The sequence below is a fragment of the Jaculus jaculus genome, chromosome 14, assembly GCF_020740685.1.
Source record: "Jaculus jaculus isolate mJacJac1 chromosome 14, mJacJac1.mat.Y.cur, whole genome shotgun sequence".
NCBI classification, from domain to species: Eukaryota; Metazoa; Chordata; class Mammalia; order Rodentia; family Dipodidae; genus Jaculus; species Jaculus jaculus.
The window spans coordinates 3272797-3288570 of record NC_059115.1 but is presented as its reverse complement, the minus strand read 5'-3'; the positions used below and the strand labels follow the sequence as shown (position 1 = coordinate 3288570).

The following is a 15774-nucleotide window of genomic DNA, read 5'->3' as shown; positions in this document are numbered from 1 at the left end:
AGAGAATTGGTGTGCCAGGGCCTCTAGCCACTGCAATCGATCTCCAGACCCATGTGCTGCCACAGGCAAGTACTTTAACTGCTAAGCCATCTCTCCATCCCTATTTGTTTATATATTTGCAAGCAGAGAGAGAGAAGGAAAGACGGGGTGCTCCAGGGCCCCCAGCTGCTGCAAATTGACTTCAGATGCATGTGCTATTTTGTGCATCTGGCTTTACATGGGTACTGTGGAATTGAACGCAGGTCCTTAGGCTCTGCAAGCAATTGCCTTAGCTGCTGAGCCATCTCTTCAGCCCTATTTTAAAATGTTTTTACAAATATTTTATTTATTTGAAAGAGAGAGGGAGAACGAGGCAGACAGAATGGGTGTCCCAGGTCCTCCAGCCACTGCAAACAAACTCCAGGTGCATGCACCACCTTGTGAATCTGGCTTACATGGGTCCTGAGGATTCAAACAACAAAAAAAGATTTGTAGTAGAGCTAGAGAAATGGCTTAGTGATTAAGGTGGTTGCCTGGAAAGCCTAACAACCTGGGTTTCATTGCCCAGGACCCACGAACCCAGGTTTGAGTCTCCACTACCCACATAAAGCCAGATGCACAAGGGGGCGCATGTATCTGGAGTTAGTTTGCAGTGCCTGGAAGCCCTGGCATGTCCATTCTCTGTCTCTCTGCTTGTAAATAAATAATTAAAATTATTATTATATTTTTTTGAGGTAGTGTCTTGTTCTAGCCCAGGCTGACTTGGAATTCACAAGGTAGTCTCAGGGTAGCCTTGAACTCACGGCAATCCTCTTACCTCTGCCTCCTGAGTGCTGGAATTAAAGGTGTGTGCCACCATGCCCAGCCAATTAGAATTATTACAAAAAAAAAAAAAAAGATCTGTCGGGATTATGCAACCCCATCATCCTCTATTTGGATGGTTTCTGCCAAGAAGTCTGTTGGTTTTCTTTTCTTTTTTAAATTTTATTTATTTATTTAAGAGAGTGAGCAAGAGAGAATGGGGGGTACTAGGGCCTCCATTCACTGAAAACGAACTCCAGAAGCATGCGCCACCTTGTGCATCTGGCTTACATGGGTCCTGGAGAATCGAACCAAGGTCCTTTGGCTTTGCAGGCAAACTCCTTAACCGCTAAGCCATCTCTCCAGCCCCTTCTTTTGGTTTTATGAGACAGGGTCTTACTCTAGCCCAGGCTGATCTGGAATTTACTGTGTAGTCTCAGGCTGCCCTTGAACTCACAGCCATCCTCCTACCTCTGCCTGGATTAAAGGTATGTGCTTTTGATTTTCTCTTCCTTCCTTCCTTCCTTTTTTCTTTCTTTCAGAGAGACAAATAGACAGATAGAGAGAATGGGCATGTCAAGTCTTCCAGCCTCTGCAAATGAACTCCAGGTGCATGTGCCACCTTGTGTATCTGGCTTACATGGGTACTGGGGAGTTGAATCTAGGTCCTTTGGCTTTGCAGGCAAACATCTTAAGCGCTGAGCCATCTCTCCAGCCCTTGACTTTCTTATCTCTGCATTTCTGCCTGCAGTGTTTCCATAGCATTGTCCCCTTTTAGCTCTTGAGTTGTTTATTCTTTCTTTTCTTTTCTTTTTTTGGGGGGAGAGAATTATTGTGCCAGGGCCTCAGCCACTGCAATGCAACTCCAGATGCTTGCGCCACCTAGTGGGCAAGGGCGACCTCGCACTTGACTCACCTTTGTGTGTCTGGCTTAAGTGGGATCTGGAGAGTTGAACATGGGCCCTTAGGCTTCACAGGCAAGCGCCTTAACCACTGAGCCATCTCTCCAGCCCTGGTTCTGTTTAAGACTGCATGAGAAATGACTGTGGGTGAGGTCTTGTAATCGTTTCTTCCAATATTCTCAGACGTCATCTCAAGTTCTGTTTTATGTCCCATGTTCCGTCTTTGCTTCCCGTCCCGAGTTTTGAGTATGCACGTATTAGATCATGGGGTGTCGTCCAATTCTTACATGATTTTTGTTTGTTCGTTTCTTCAGTTTTTGCCTTTGTGTTTGGAGTGGTGGTAATTTCGTCTGTTTGAGGCAGGGTCTCATCCGGCCCAGGGTGTTCCCAAACTTGCCATGAAGCCAAGGGTGGCCTTGGGGTTCTGGGGCTCTCTCTTCCCTCTCTCCAGGGCCGTTGTTAGAGTTGTGAGCTGCAACACTTAGCTTATGTTTGGGTAAAGCCTACTGACCTATTTTCAAGTCCCATGACAGTTTCTTCACAGACGTTGAGCATCGTCTTTGCTCTTCTTGTTCAAATGGGGTCTTTAGGATAAATTTTCTCTTCTAGCATTCCCTTTTGTCTCTACTAATTTCCACTAAAATTCTCTCTCTCTCTCTCTCTCTCTTTCTCTCTCTCTTTTGAGGTAGGGTTTCCCTGTAGTCCAGGCTGGAATTCACTATGTAGCCTCAACATGACCTCGAACTCACAGCCATCCTCCTACCTCTGCCTCCTGAGTGCTGGGATTAAAGGCGCGCGCCACCACGCCCGGCTCCGCTGAACTTCTCCATCTGCTGAGTCACGGTGTCTGCTTTTTCACTAGAGCTGCTTGCGCCACGATCAGCTGTGTTAGATCCCAGAGATGTCTGTGTTGCCTTGCTTTAGTCTTTTAAAAAAATTTTAAGGGCTGGAGAGATGGCTTAGCGGTTAAGCGCTTGCCTGTGAAGCCTAAGGACCCCGGTTCGAGGCTCAGTTCCCCAGGTCCCACGTTAGCCAGATGCACAAGGGGGCGCACGCGTCTGGAGTTCGTTTGCAGAGGCTGGAAGCCCTGGCGTGCCCATTCTCTCTCTCTCCCTCTATCTGACTTTCTCTCTGTGTCTGTCACTCTCAAATAAATAAATTTAAAAAAAAAAAATTTAAATTTATTTTTATTTGAGACAGAGAGAAAGGGAGAGCGAGAGCAAGAGAGAGAGAAAATGTGAGCCAGGGCCTCCAGCCACTGCAAGCAAACTCTAGACACATGCGCCACCTTGTACATCTGGCTTATGTGGGTCTCGGGGAATCGAACCTGGGTCTTGTTTTGTTTTTTTGTTGTTGTTTGCTTGTTTTTTAAGGTAGGATCTCGCTCTAGTCCAGGCTGACTTGGAATTCTCTATGTAGTCTCAGGCTGGCCTCGAACTCACAGCACTGCCCCTCCCGTCTCTGCCTGGAATTAAAGGCGTGCATCGCCACAACCAGCCTCCTGTTCCAGTTTTAGTCTGTGCGCTCCCAAGATGAGCACAGAATTGTAGAAGGCCACCTGCCTGGACCAGAACCAAGTCTTGTCTTATCTGTATCTTATCACTCAGGTAAACTAAGAACTACTACTGGTTTAAGTGACTGAACTTTCTGTTACTTCAAACTGAGAGCTTCTGGGATGGCTTAGCAGCAAGGCGTTTGCCAGCAAAGCCAAAGGACCTAGGTTCAATTCTCCACAACCCACGTTAGCCAGATGCACAAGAGGGCGCATGCAACTGGAGTTTGTCTGCAGCGGCTGAAGGCCCTGGCACGCCCATTCAATCTCTCTCTCTCTCTCTCTTCCTCTTACTCTCTGTCAAATAAATAAATAAAAATATAAATTAAAAAAAAAACTGATAGCTTCCTAGCTGGGATCTAGCTGGACTACAGAGATGCATGAGCAGCCCTGGGTTTCTGTTTCTTGAACCAGCATCCTGGAGGCCGGGTTTTACTTCTCCCTGTGTGTGTGGGCAGTTGGGGGAGAAGTGTCAGAAAGAACACGTCCTTCAGAGCTGACAGTGACCCTGCCGGCGAAGGTGTGGAGACCAAGGCTCCACTCAGCACTCGCTCCCATCAAATGGGCTTTAATGGAACCAGGAATTAAAAGAAAATAGGCCAGGCGTGGTGGCACACGCCTTTAATCCCAGCACTCGGGAGGCAGAGGTATGCTCTTTCAATATTTATGTAGTGGTTTAGAAAAAAAAAAAATCTAGGAAGTACGTAAACCTCAAACCTTCATGGAGATTATTTCTTACAACAACGAAAAGGTATGTATGTAAGGACTCTCAAAATAGATTAGTCTGAGAAGAATATTTACTTAGCTGGGCATGGTGATACACACCTGTAATCCTAGCACTTGGGGGACAGAGGAAGGAGGATGCAGAGAATTCTGTTGTAGATACTAAACTGACACAAAATTCAGTCAGATGCAAGGCAGCTAAAAACCTTCCTGGGGCTTGGATAGAGCTCAGTGGCAGAGCACTTGCCTAATGTGTGCAAAGTGCTGGGTTTTAGTCCCAGTACAGCAAATGAGAAAATGTAGACGGAAAACACTGTCAGAGTCTGCAATATGATGGGAACCTAGTTTATAGTTTGTGATGGTCATATTGATTGTCAACTTGACAGGACCCAGAATCACCTAGGAGACAAACCTCTGGCAATGTCTGTAGGGAACTTCTAGACTGGGTTGAGGGGGGATGACCTACCTTAAATGTGGGTGGTGCCATTTCATGAGCTGGCATCATGGACTGAATTAAAAGAGAAGTGACCTGAGCACAGGGCTTCACCTCTCTGTTTACTGACCGCAGGTACAACGTGGCCAGCCAGCTCACATTCCTGCTGTTGTAGCTCTTTCTTGTTGCGAAGACAAAACACCCAACTGAAAGCAGCTAATGGGAGGAAAGGTTTTATTTTGGCTTACAGTCTCAAGGGGAGTCGTCATGATGGCAAGGAGAAATATGGCGTGAGCTGAGGCTGGACGTCACCTCTACACAGCAGGTGAAATCAGCAGCAGGAGAGTGAGCTGAACTCTAGCAAGGGAGAGCTGGCTACAGTACCCCAAGGCCCACCCCCAACAACACATCTCCAGCAAGGCTCCACCTCCCAAATTACTAGCACCTGAGACTAAACATCCAAAACACATGAGCTTACGGGGGACATCTGATTCATACCACGTACCTGCCAACAACTATGATGAACTAAGATCCAAAATAAATTCTTTTTAACTTAAAAAAAAAAAAAATAGGCCAGGCGTGGTGGCACACGCCTTTAATCCCAGCACTCGGGAGGCAGAGGTAGGAGGATCACTGCGAGTTCAAGGCCACCCTGAGACTCCATAGTGAATTTCAGGTCAGCCTGGGCTAGAGTGAGACCCTACCTCAAAAAACCAAAATAAATAAATAAAAAGTAACAAGTGTTGTAACTGACATTTATTAAAAAGCATTTGTCATTAATAATCACTTCAGATACTTTCTAAATGTTATGGTAAAACTGTGTAATGCACAGGCAGTAGTGAAAATTCAGTTAGGTAAAATGCAGCACTCCATTTTTACCCAGTTAACTAAAAAACATTGTTTATCAGTTTGCAGTGAACTAAAAACACTTTTTACTCTATCCCAAGCTGACCTAGAATTCAATATGTACTCTTAGGGTGGCCTTAAGTTCATGGTATTTCTCCTACCTCTGCCACCCAAGTGCTGGGATTAAAGGCGTGCGCCACCATGCTTAGCTTGTAGTGTCCTTTAAAGTGTTCATATAGCTGGGCGTGATGGCGCACGCCTTTAATCCCAGCACTCGGAAGGCAGAGGTGGGAGGATCGCCATGAGTTCGAGGCCACCCTGAGACCACATAGTGAGTTCCACGTCAGCTTGGGCTAGAGCGGGACCCTGCCTTGAAAAACAAAACAAAAAAATAAATAAATAAATAAAGTGCTCATATAGCACTCTGGGAGGGAAAGGTAGAATGATAGCCATGAGTTTGAGGCCAGCATGAAACTATGTAGTGAAATCCAGGTCAGCCTGGGCTAAAGTGAGACCCTACCTCAAAAAAAAAAAAAAAAGCCCTGTGTGGTGGTGCACGCCTTTAATTCCAGCAACTCAGGAGGCAGAGGAAGGAGGATCGCTGAGTTCAATGCTGGTCTGAGACTACGTAGTGAATTCTAGGTCAGCATGGGCTAGAGGGAGACCCCACCTCAAAAATAAATAAATAAGTAAAAATAAAGTGCTCATATACTTGCACAAACTTAATAGTGTATTACAGAGAAAGAGACAGAATCTTTAAGAAATTCAGCCCTTCCCTGCTTAAGACAGGACAAAGGATAGGAACCAATCTCAGCAAGGTCACAACCAAACTGAAGTTATTTTGCATGGAATTATTGAAGTTATACATTCCAAATAACATTTATTTACTTGCAGTGATACTAAAATTATGAGTAGGATTCCTCCCCCGTTTTGAAATAAGCTTAATAAAATATTCAAATATGGGCTGGAGAGATGGCTTAACAGTTAAGGCACTTGCCTGAGAAGCTTAAGGTCCCAGGTTCGATTCCCCAGGACCCATGTAAGCCAGCTGCACAAAGTGGCACATGTGTCTAGAGTTCGTTTGTAGTGGCTCGAAGCCCTGATGTGCCCATTCTCTCTCCATCTCTCTCTCTCAAGTAAAAAAAAAAAAAAAAAATTCAAATATATGATACATTTACATGATTTTACTCAAGTAGCAAAAAGCACTGACCTACTATTTGGGGTTATGAAATGTCAGTTTTGTAGGCTTAGCAAGAAACAAAGTCCCTTCTGTTACCAAGCTTATATTCTAGTGGGCATGGAGCTAGGAATGTTCATGGTTGTACTGGGATGGAATTCCTGCCCACCACATTCATATATTTATTTTTCAAGGTAGGGTCTCACTCTGGTCTAGGCTGACCTGGAACTCACTCTGTAGACTCAGGGCGGTCTCGAGCTCTCAGCCATCCTGCAACCTCTGCCTCCCGAGTGCTGGAATTAAAAGGCGTGCACTCATGGTTTTAATCCCTGGATCCTATACAGTGGCTTGCTGACGTTTGGACAGATCTGTCATTAGAACTCTCTGGTGCATGGTTTCCTAGCCAACATCAATGATGAGGTTGGGTACAAATACTGTCTTTATTGAAACATATATATATATATTTTCCCTGTAGCCGGGCGTGGTGGCGCATGCCTTTAATCCCAGCACTCGGGAGGCAGAGGTAGGAGGATTGCCATGAGTTCAAGGCCACCCTGAGATGACAGAGTTAATTCCAGGTCAGCCTGGACCAGAGTGAGACCCTACCTCGAAAAACCAAAAAAAAAAAAAAGAATATATTTTCCCTACTGTGGTGGTTTGATTCAGGTGTACCCCATAAACTTAGGTGTTCTGAATGCTAGGTTCCCAGCTGATGGATATTTGGGAATTAATGCCTCCTGGAGGGAGTGTATTGTTGGGGGCGGGCTTATGGGCTTTATAGCCAGTTTCCCCATGCCAGTGTTTGGCACACCCTCCTGTTGCTGTGGTCCACCTTATGTTGGCCAGGGGGTGATGTCCACCTTCTGCTCATGCCATCATTTTCCCCTGCCATGGTGGAGCTTCCCCTCGAGCCTGTAAGCCAAAATAAACCTCTTTTTCCCACAAGCTGCTCTTGGTTGGGTGATTTCTACCAGCAATGCGAACCGGACTGCAACACCTACTGAAAGAACGCTAATAACTGGACATTTTCAGCTCCTGCATGAGAACTTCAAAACCAACGCGGACACCATTTCACGGTCCTCCGTTTCTGTGCAGCGTCTCTGAGGGTCCTTCACGCCGGGGGTGGGGGTGGGGGGTCCTCCTCTCCTCCACGGGACGCGCAGCCCCGCCGTGGACTCGCTGGTGGATGCGCAGGCCCGAGCTCCACCGGAATCCCTTCCCGCGCGCGTCGCCCGTGTGCCGCCCCCGGGTGGGCCTGCAGGTTGGATCTCTGGATGAAGCCCTTGCCGCACGCCTCGCACCTGTACGGCTTCTCCCCGGTGTGAACCCGCCGGTGACCTTGCAAGTGGGAGCTGGGGCTGAAGCCCTTGCCGCACGCCTCGCATTGGAAGGCTTCTTCCCAGTGTGAACTCGCTGCTGGGCTTGCAGGTGGGAGCTGTGGCTGAAGCCCTTGCTGCACGCCTCGCATTGGAAGGCTTCTTCCCGGTGTGAACTCGCTGGTGGGCTTGCAGGTGGGAGCTGTGGCTGAAGCCCTTGCCACACGTCTTGCACCTGTATGGCTTCTCCCCGGTGTGAACTCGCTGCTGGGCTTGCAGGTGGGAGCTGCGGCTGAAGCCTTTGCCGCATGCCTCACACCTACCTGTACGGCTTCTCCCAGATGTGAACCCGCCGGTGACCTTGCAGGTGGGAGCTGGGGCTGAAGCCCTTGCCGCACGCCTTGCATTGGAAGGCTTCTTCCCGGTGTGAACTCGCTGGTGGGCTTGCAGGTGGGAGCTGGGGCTGAAGCCCTTGCCACACGTCTCGCACCTGTATGGCTTCTCCCCGGTGTGAACTCACTGCTGGGCTTGCAGGTGGGAGCTGCGGCTGAAGCCTTTGCCGCATGCCTCACACCTACCTGTACGGCTTCTCCCAGATGTGAACCCGCCGGTGACCTTGCAGGTGGGAGCTGGGGCTGAAGCCCTTGCCGCACGCCTCGCATTGGAAGGCTTCTTCCCGGTGTGAACTCGCTGGTGGGCTTGCAGGTGGGAGCTGTGGCTGAAGCCCTTGCCGCACGCCTCGCATTGGAAGGCTTCTTCCCGGTGTGAACTCGCTGGTGGGCTTGCAGGTGGGAGCTGTGGCTGAAGCCCTTGCTGCACGCCTGGCATCGGAAGGCTTCTCCCCAGTGTGAACCCGCTGCTGGGCGCTGAGAACCGATCCGAGGCTGCAGCCCTTGCCGCACGTGCCGCATCGGTGCGGCTTCTGCCCGCCCAGGGCCCCCTGGGCATCTCCGGGGCATGCATCCTGCTTCCAGCTGTCTCCTGACTCTTCGCAAGGCCTTGAGCGCGGGAATCCTGACGGAGGCTGTCACTACTGCATGGTCGCTCATCAGGCTGTTGCCCCCTGGCATGCACCATCTGAAAGCCCGGGGGCTGGGGGTGCAGCCTGACGTCCTTAGGGCGGTCCTCGGGGTGACAGGGACTCTCTGCCGTGGGGGCGCTGCGTTGAGTGTGAACATCTGAAGGGCCAGGGAGACCCTTCCCACTCTCTGCGCTTGCGTTCTGAGCAACTGGACCCCGTTCGGACCCCGGTGCAAATCAATCCCTCCCTCTTCGAAGGTATGAAGCCGTGTCCCAGGGCGGAGCCCCAAGACCACAGGACGGCCTAGGGCGCGGTTACCGCGCCGCTTGTCCGGGGCCTCTCTCCGGGTGGGGGGGGGGGGGACGGAGACAGTGGGTGGAGAGGTCACCACGTGGGCATGGTCTGTCCTGCTGGGACTGAAGCGGTGAGCTCTGGACACTTGCGTGGCTCTCCCGAGCACCCTGAGCGAAAGCTGCAGCTGAGCCGCGCGGGCAGGGCTCCCTCAAGTCCCCATTAAGCAACCCAGACTTTGTGGCCTCTTCTCTGCAGTGCAGGAAGTCACAGCTTTTCCCATTTCTGTGTAATCTCATACATTGTCACCGGGGCGTGAGACCCGACTGACGCTGTCACGTCTGCAGAATTTATTTTCCGTGGAAATCTGCTGACACTGGCCCGGGCAGTTACGCGACTCTGTGTGGTTTGTCTACCTCCGAGACTGCTGGGTTCTCCAGGACAGGGGAGCTCTTGATTTCCCAGGTCACTGCAGCCACTGTCGACGGCGGCGGGCGCTACGAAGTTCCCATCTTCAGAAATCTGAATTGGTGCTGCCGCCAAGATCTGTCGCGGGAGGCTCACGTTGGTGTTCCAAGGGAATGTTTTTCCCCTGACAGTGTTTCGTGGGGTCCTGATACCTGGACAGAGGGAATGCTTGGGGACACATGGACCTCAGTCTCATGTCTGGGACATTCTCCATGTTATGCTCATCCTGATTTCCTGTGAGGGTAAAAAGCCTTAAGGCAGGGCTGGAGAGATGACTTATCCATTAAAACACTTGCTTGAAAAGCCAAAGGACCCAGGTTCAATTCCCCAATACCCACATAAGCCAGATGCACTAGGTGGCGCATGCATCTGGGTTTGTTGGCCAAGGCTGGAGGAACCTGGTGTGCCCATTCTCTCTCTACCTACCTCTTTTCTTCTCTCTCTCTCTCTCTCTCTCTCTCTCTCTGTCAAATAAATAAATAAAAATTAAAAATTTAGGAAAAAAAAAGGATTGGGGCAGGGCAGGTGCACACCTGACTACTTCACTCTGAGATTTCAGTATTTGCATGCAGGCCAGAGCATGAAACTGAAATGGACCAGAGGCAGATTCATGTCACTACTACTTTTTAAAAAAACTATTTATTTACTTGTTTACTTGAGAGAGAGGGAGGGAGGGAGGGAGAGGAGAGGGAGGGAGGGAGAGGAGAGAAGAGGAGAGGACAGGAGCGGAGGAGAGGAGAGGAGGAGGAAGAGGTAAGGAGGAGGGAGAGGTGAGGAGGAGGGAGAGAAGAGGAGAGGAGAGGAGAGGGAGGGAGAGGAGAGGAGGAGGGAGAAGGAGGAGGGAGAGGAGAGGAGAGGGAGGGGGAGAGGGAGGGAGAGAAAGATTGAGAGAATATGGGCGTGCCAGGGCCTTCAGCCACTGCAAACGAACTCCACATGTGTGTGCCCCTTGTGCATCTGGCTAATGTGGGTCCTGGGGAATTGAACCTGGGTCCTTTGGTTTTGCAGGCAAACACCTTAACTGCTAAGACATACCTCCAGCCCCTTTTTTTTTTTTTTTTTTTCCTTTTAATTTTTTTTTTTAATTAAGTAGAAACTTTGTATGGACACATCATGTGTTGGTACCATCATTCCCCTCCTCCCTGCCCCCACTCCACTGAGGGCCCTCCTTAGTGGGATTGCTGGTGTCCACCACGGGGCTGTGGACTGTGAGAGCAGCCGTCAGTCATTGCTGGAGGGGGCAGTGCCTCTGGATACTCCCTCCCACTTGGAGGCTCTTGCAATCCTTCTGCCTCCTCTTCTGCAAAATCCCTTGCATGGGTTATGGTGTAAGTCTACTTTAGTATTGAACTCTCAGCGGCTAGATTTCTAGATTTCTGCTTTGATGGTTTCGAGTGTCCTCAGTGTCTGTTTCCCTCACCCTGGTGCAGGTGGTCAGGATCACCGTAGAAGTGACCCTCTTGTCATCTTGCCAGTCCCTCTGTCCTTTCACCAGGGCCCTGGCTGATGTGCGAGGGGTGGTTAATCTCCTTGGTTCTTGCTGCCTTCTGTTCCCAGCTGGTACATTTTCCTGGTGGTCCAGTGAGCACTTCCCCAGGAATCTTTTTTTTTTTTTTTTTTTTTTTTTGAGATAGGGTCTCGCTCTAGTGCAGCCTGCCCTGGACCTCATTCTGTAGTCTCAGGCTGGCCTTGAACTCAGAACTCATGGTGATTTTTGTATCTCTGCCTCCTAAGTGCTGGGATTGAAGGTGTGCACCACCACACTCAACTTCCTTTTAATTAAAAAAAAAAGTCATATATATGGGCTGGAGAGATGGCTTAGTGGTTAAGGCACTTGCCTGCAAAGCCAAAAGACCCAGGTTGGATTCCTGAGGACCCAAGTAAGCCAGATGCCAAAGATGGCACATGTGTCTGGAGTTCATTTGCAGTGGCTGAAGGCCCTTGTGAACCCATTCTCTCTCTCTTTGCAGGACGCTCTCAATGCAAACCGCACGAGGTTTATTGATTCCGATCCTCCAGCCCCTTTTTTTGTGTGTGTGTTTTTGAGGTAGGGTCTCACTCTAGCCCAGGCTGACCTGGAATTCACTATGTAGTCTCAGGGTGGCCTCAAACTCATGGCGATCCTCCTACCTCTGCCTCCCGAGTGCTGGGATTAAAGGCGTGCGCCACCACGCCTGGCTCTCTTGGTGTTTTAACGGCTATTTATGAAAGGGAAGGCAACAGGGAGTAAGACCAAGGACTGGCTTGTCCTGCCTTGGGTTCTAGATAGGGCTCTCTGGCTGCTATATACCTATGACACAATTAACTCTCACCTGAACACCCATCACTTAGGGATTCTGTCTGTTCAGCCATCCAGAGCTTTTCTTCTCTTTCCATCTGGGCTATCAGGTCTGGCTTGAAGGGTTGGTGTGCTAGAAGCAAAAAAAAAAAGGCAAGGAAAACAAAAGATTTAAGATTTAAGTTTGATGATATCCACTTTGCCCAAACCAGATTAAAAAAAAAAAAAAAGAGCGGGCTGTACGTGGCAGTGCACTTCTTTAGTCCCAGTACTTGGGAGGCAGAGGTAGGAGGATCACCATGAGTTTGAGGCCACCCTCAGAGTACATAGTGAATTCCAGGTCAGCGTGAGCTAGAGCAAGACCCTACCTCCACCCCCCCTGCAAAAAAGAGCCAGGTGTGGCCATGCACACCTGACACCCTTGTCTTGAGCCAGGTACAGACAGACCAATCCCTGAGGTTTCCTGGTCAGCCTGTCTGAAAAAAAAAAAGCAGCTCCAGGTTCAGTGACGGATGGCCTCAAGGAAAAATTGGGCAAGAGTGACAGAGGAGGATGTTCTCCTGTGGCCTCCATATGAACACACGGGGTGCACACATCTGTACACACACACACCACATATATAGGTTATACGTATAAATATATAATGTATAGCATATAAAATATAGCTATATAATGTGTATATAATAAAAGAGACAAAAAATACTTCTCACTGGGTTGGAGAGATGGCTTAGTGGTTAAGCTTGCCTGCAAAGCCAAAGGACCCAGGCTGAGTTCCCCAGGACCCATGTAAGCTGGATGCACAAGGTGGTGCATGCATCTGGAGTTTGTTTGCAGAGGCTAGAGGCCCTGGTGCACCCATTCTCTCTCTCTCTCTTCCCCTCTCACTCTCTCTCAAATAAATAAAAACAAAATATTTAAAACCATAATTCTCAAGAATCAAGTTCATGGGCTGGAGAGAATGCTTAGTAGTTAAGGCATCTGCCTGTGAAGCCAAGGAACAAAGGTTGAATTCCCCAGAACCCACATAAGCCAGATGCACAAGGTGGCGCATGTATCTGGAGTTCATTTGCAGTGGCTGGAGGCCCTGGTGCACCCATTCTCTCTCTCTCAAATAAATAAAAATAAAATATTAAAAGAATCAAGTTCATAAGTGGTGACTGCTACCCTTGGAACAAAAAGCCAGAGGAATATGCTAAACTGGTTTTGTGTCATATGAATAGAGAAAGACCCCAGTTTGCCCATTTAGAGCTAAAAAAAGATGGCCTTTTGCCTGCAGATTGCTGTTGGAAACCTATCTGCTGCACAGGGACGAGGGGGCCCGTCAGAGCTCAGGGAATGACGTCAGGAGTCCCAGGGTCACGGCAGGAGTGTGATGCAGGCCCGGTCCTCACCCACTGACAGCAGGATCCCGAAGTTCTCCAGCATCATGTCTCGGTGAAGCTTCCTCTGGGCGGAGTCCAGCAGCCCCAGCTCCTCCTGGCTGAAGCCACAGCCACGTCCCTGAACGTCACCGCATCCTGCGACCCCGAGCGGCACAGACTGTTCGTGGCAGGTGGGCCGCGCCGAGGCTGTCAAGGTATGAGGGGTGGGAAGGTGTACCCCACAGTGGCTCAGCCTGAAGCAGCTACCACCTCTGCTTCCCTTCCTTCCTGGTGGTCTTGCCTGGCATGTCGTGTGTGTACACGTGTGTGCGTATGCGCGTGTGCACACATGCACGTGGAGCCCAAAGGCTCGTGTTGGGCATCTTCCTCCACACTTGCCTACTTACTTGCTCCTCATCTTATTTATTTTTTTGTTTTGTTTTGTTTTTGGAGGTAGGGTCTCGCAGTCTAGCCCAGGCTGACTCGTAATTCACTATGTAGTCTCAGGGTAGCCTTGAACTCATGGTGATCCTCCTACCTCTGCCTCCTGAGTGCTGGGGTGAGGCGTGCATCCCCATGCTGGCTCTTTTACACGTACGCAGCTCTTACTAAACTTGCCAAGCTTAAATCCGGCACTTAATTTTACTGATCAAGTGTGTTCTTGGCCAGGCAGGGTGGCCCAGGCCTTTAATCTCAGCCCTTGAGAGGCAGTAGGAGGAGGACTGTTGTGAATTCAAGGCCAGCATGGGACTACTGAGTGAGTTCAAAGTCAGCCTGGGCTACACTGAGACTACCTCAAAAAAGAGAGAGAGAGAAAGAAAGAGGTCTGGAGAGATGGCTCAGTGGCAGTGGTTAAGGTGTTTGCCTGCAAAGCCTAACGACCTGAGTTTGACTCCCTAGTACCCTTTCCTCGTAAAGCCAGACGCACTAGGTGGTGCGTGCATCTGGAGTTCGTTTGCAACGGCTAGAGGTCCTGGCGCGCCCATTCTCTCTCTCTTTCTCTGCTTGCAAATAAATAATAAAATATATAAAAAAAGGTCACCTTGAGACTACATAGTGAGTTCCAGGTCAGCCTGAGTTAGAGTGAGACCCTACCTTGAAAAACAAAAAACAAAAAAAAAAAAATTAAAAAGGAAAAATAAAAACAACCCGAAAAATCAAGGCATGCTCTGCATCCCCCGAGGCCACGTTCTGGGGGCTGTGGTGTATGTCACTACGGTTATGGGAAGAGCTCTGGGGCCAGCTGGCCTGCATTTACCTCTGCACGCTCCTATGTGGCAGTGTGTGACCTCGGACATGTTTCCTTCCCCCTTGCCAGTCATGGAATGCATGGCTGCATGTATGTGGCAGGCGTTTAGGAGCGGCACCTGGCACACAGCGAGCCGCGGGACGTCAGCCATCATTATTACCACATCTCTCGGGGATGGAACTGTAATGGCAAGGAGCTAGAATGTAACGAGCTAGGGTATCAGATGCCTGTCACTGCTAGGTTGGGGCAGGCTTCCAAAATGGAGTCACCAAGGACAGCAAACACAAGGAAGTGGGTTATCCACATTCCTCAGGAAACCACCCAGCCTTTATCCCTATCTTGCCTAACAATGCCCCCCAGGTCATGGTTTCCTGGCCCCCTGTCTTGTAAGTCACTGGTCACTGTTCTGGTGTCACACCCTGGCTATCTTAGATCTCCTCTAAAGAAACTTTAGAAAAAAATATTTATTTTGAGCCGGGCGTGGTGGCACACGCCTTTAATCCCAGCACTCTGGAGGCAGAGGTAGGAGGATTGCCATGAGTTCAAGGCCACCCTGAGATGACAGAGTTAATTCCAGGTCAGCCTGGACCAGAGTGAGATCCTACCTCGAAAAACCAAAAAAAAAAAAAATTATTTTATTTATTTGAGAGAGAAAGAGGCAGAGAGAGAGAGAGAGAGAGAGAGAGAGAATGGGTATGCCAGGACCTCCAGCCACTATAAACGAACTCCAGGCGCATGCACCACTTTGTGTATCTGGCTTACGTGGGGGCTGCGGAATCGAACCAGGATCCTTTGGCTTCACAGGCAAACACCTTAACCGCTAAACCATCTCTCCAGCCCAAGAAACCTTTTGTTAAATTCTTTTCCCTTCCTCACCTTCCCCCAACTGAAGAGCCCTATAAAGCGCACTGTCTGGAATCTCAGGTTGGCTGTGCTCCGCTCTTGAGAGTCAGTCCTGGCAGTTCATGTTTTTCCCAAATAAAAGCTTCCATCATCTTTGCCTCAGAGTGGTCTCCGTCACTCCCAAACCTTACAGTTGTCACTGTTTACATTCGGCTAAGGCTGGGGAGGGGGGGATGACCACTCTGAGAAATGAGGTAACATGTCAATAACAGAAACAAGATGCAACTCACCTGGAATTTGGTCATTTTTCCCTCTTCCTTTTCCAGGGAAAGGCAGAGACCTAAGAGACTAGAGCAAGATGATGGATAAGAAATCTTTTGTGTTTTTTTGAAACTTAAAAAAAATATATTTATTTTATTTATTTGACAGAGAAAGAGGGAGAGAGAGAGAATGGGTACCCCAGGGCCTCCAGCCACTGTAAATGAACTCCAGACACATGCACCCCCTTGTGCATTTGGCTTACGTGGATCCTGG

The 15774-nt window shown here is 49.3% G+C and overlaps 1 pseudogene; it reads right to left on the bottom strand.

Moving 5' to 3' along the window:
* Nucleotides 1-7484: 7484 nt before the first annotated feature.
* LOC123454789 lies at nt 7485-15545 on the bottom strand (annotated as a pseudogene).
* Between the last annotated feature and the right edge of the window lie 229 nt (nt 15546-15774).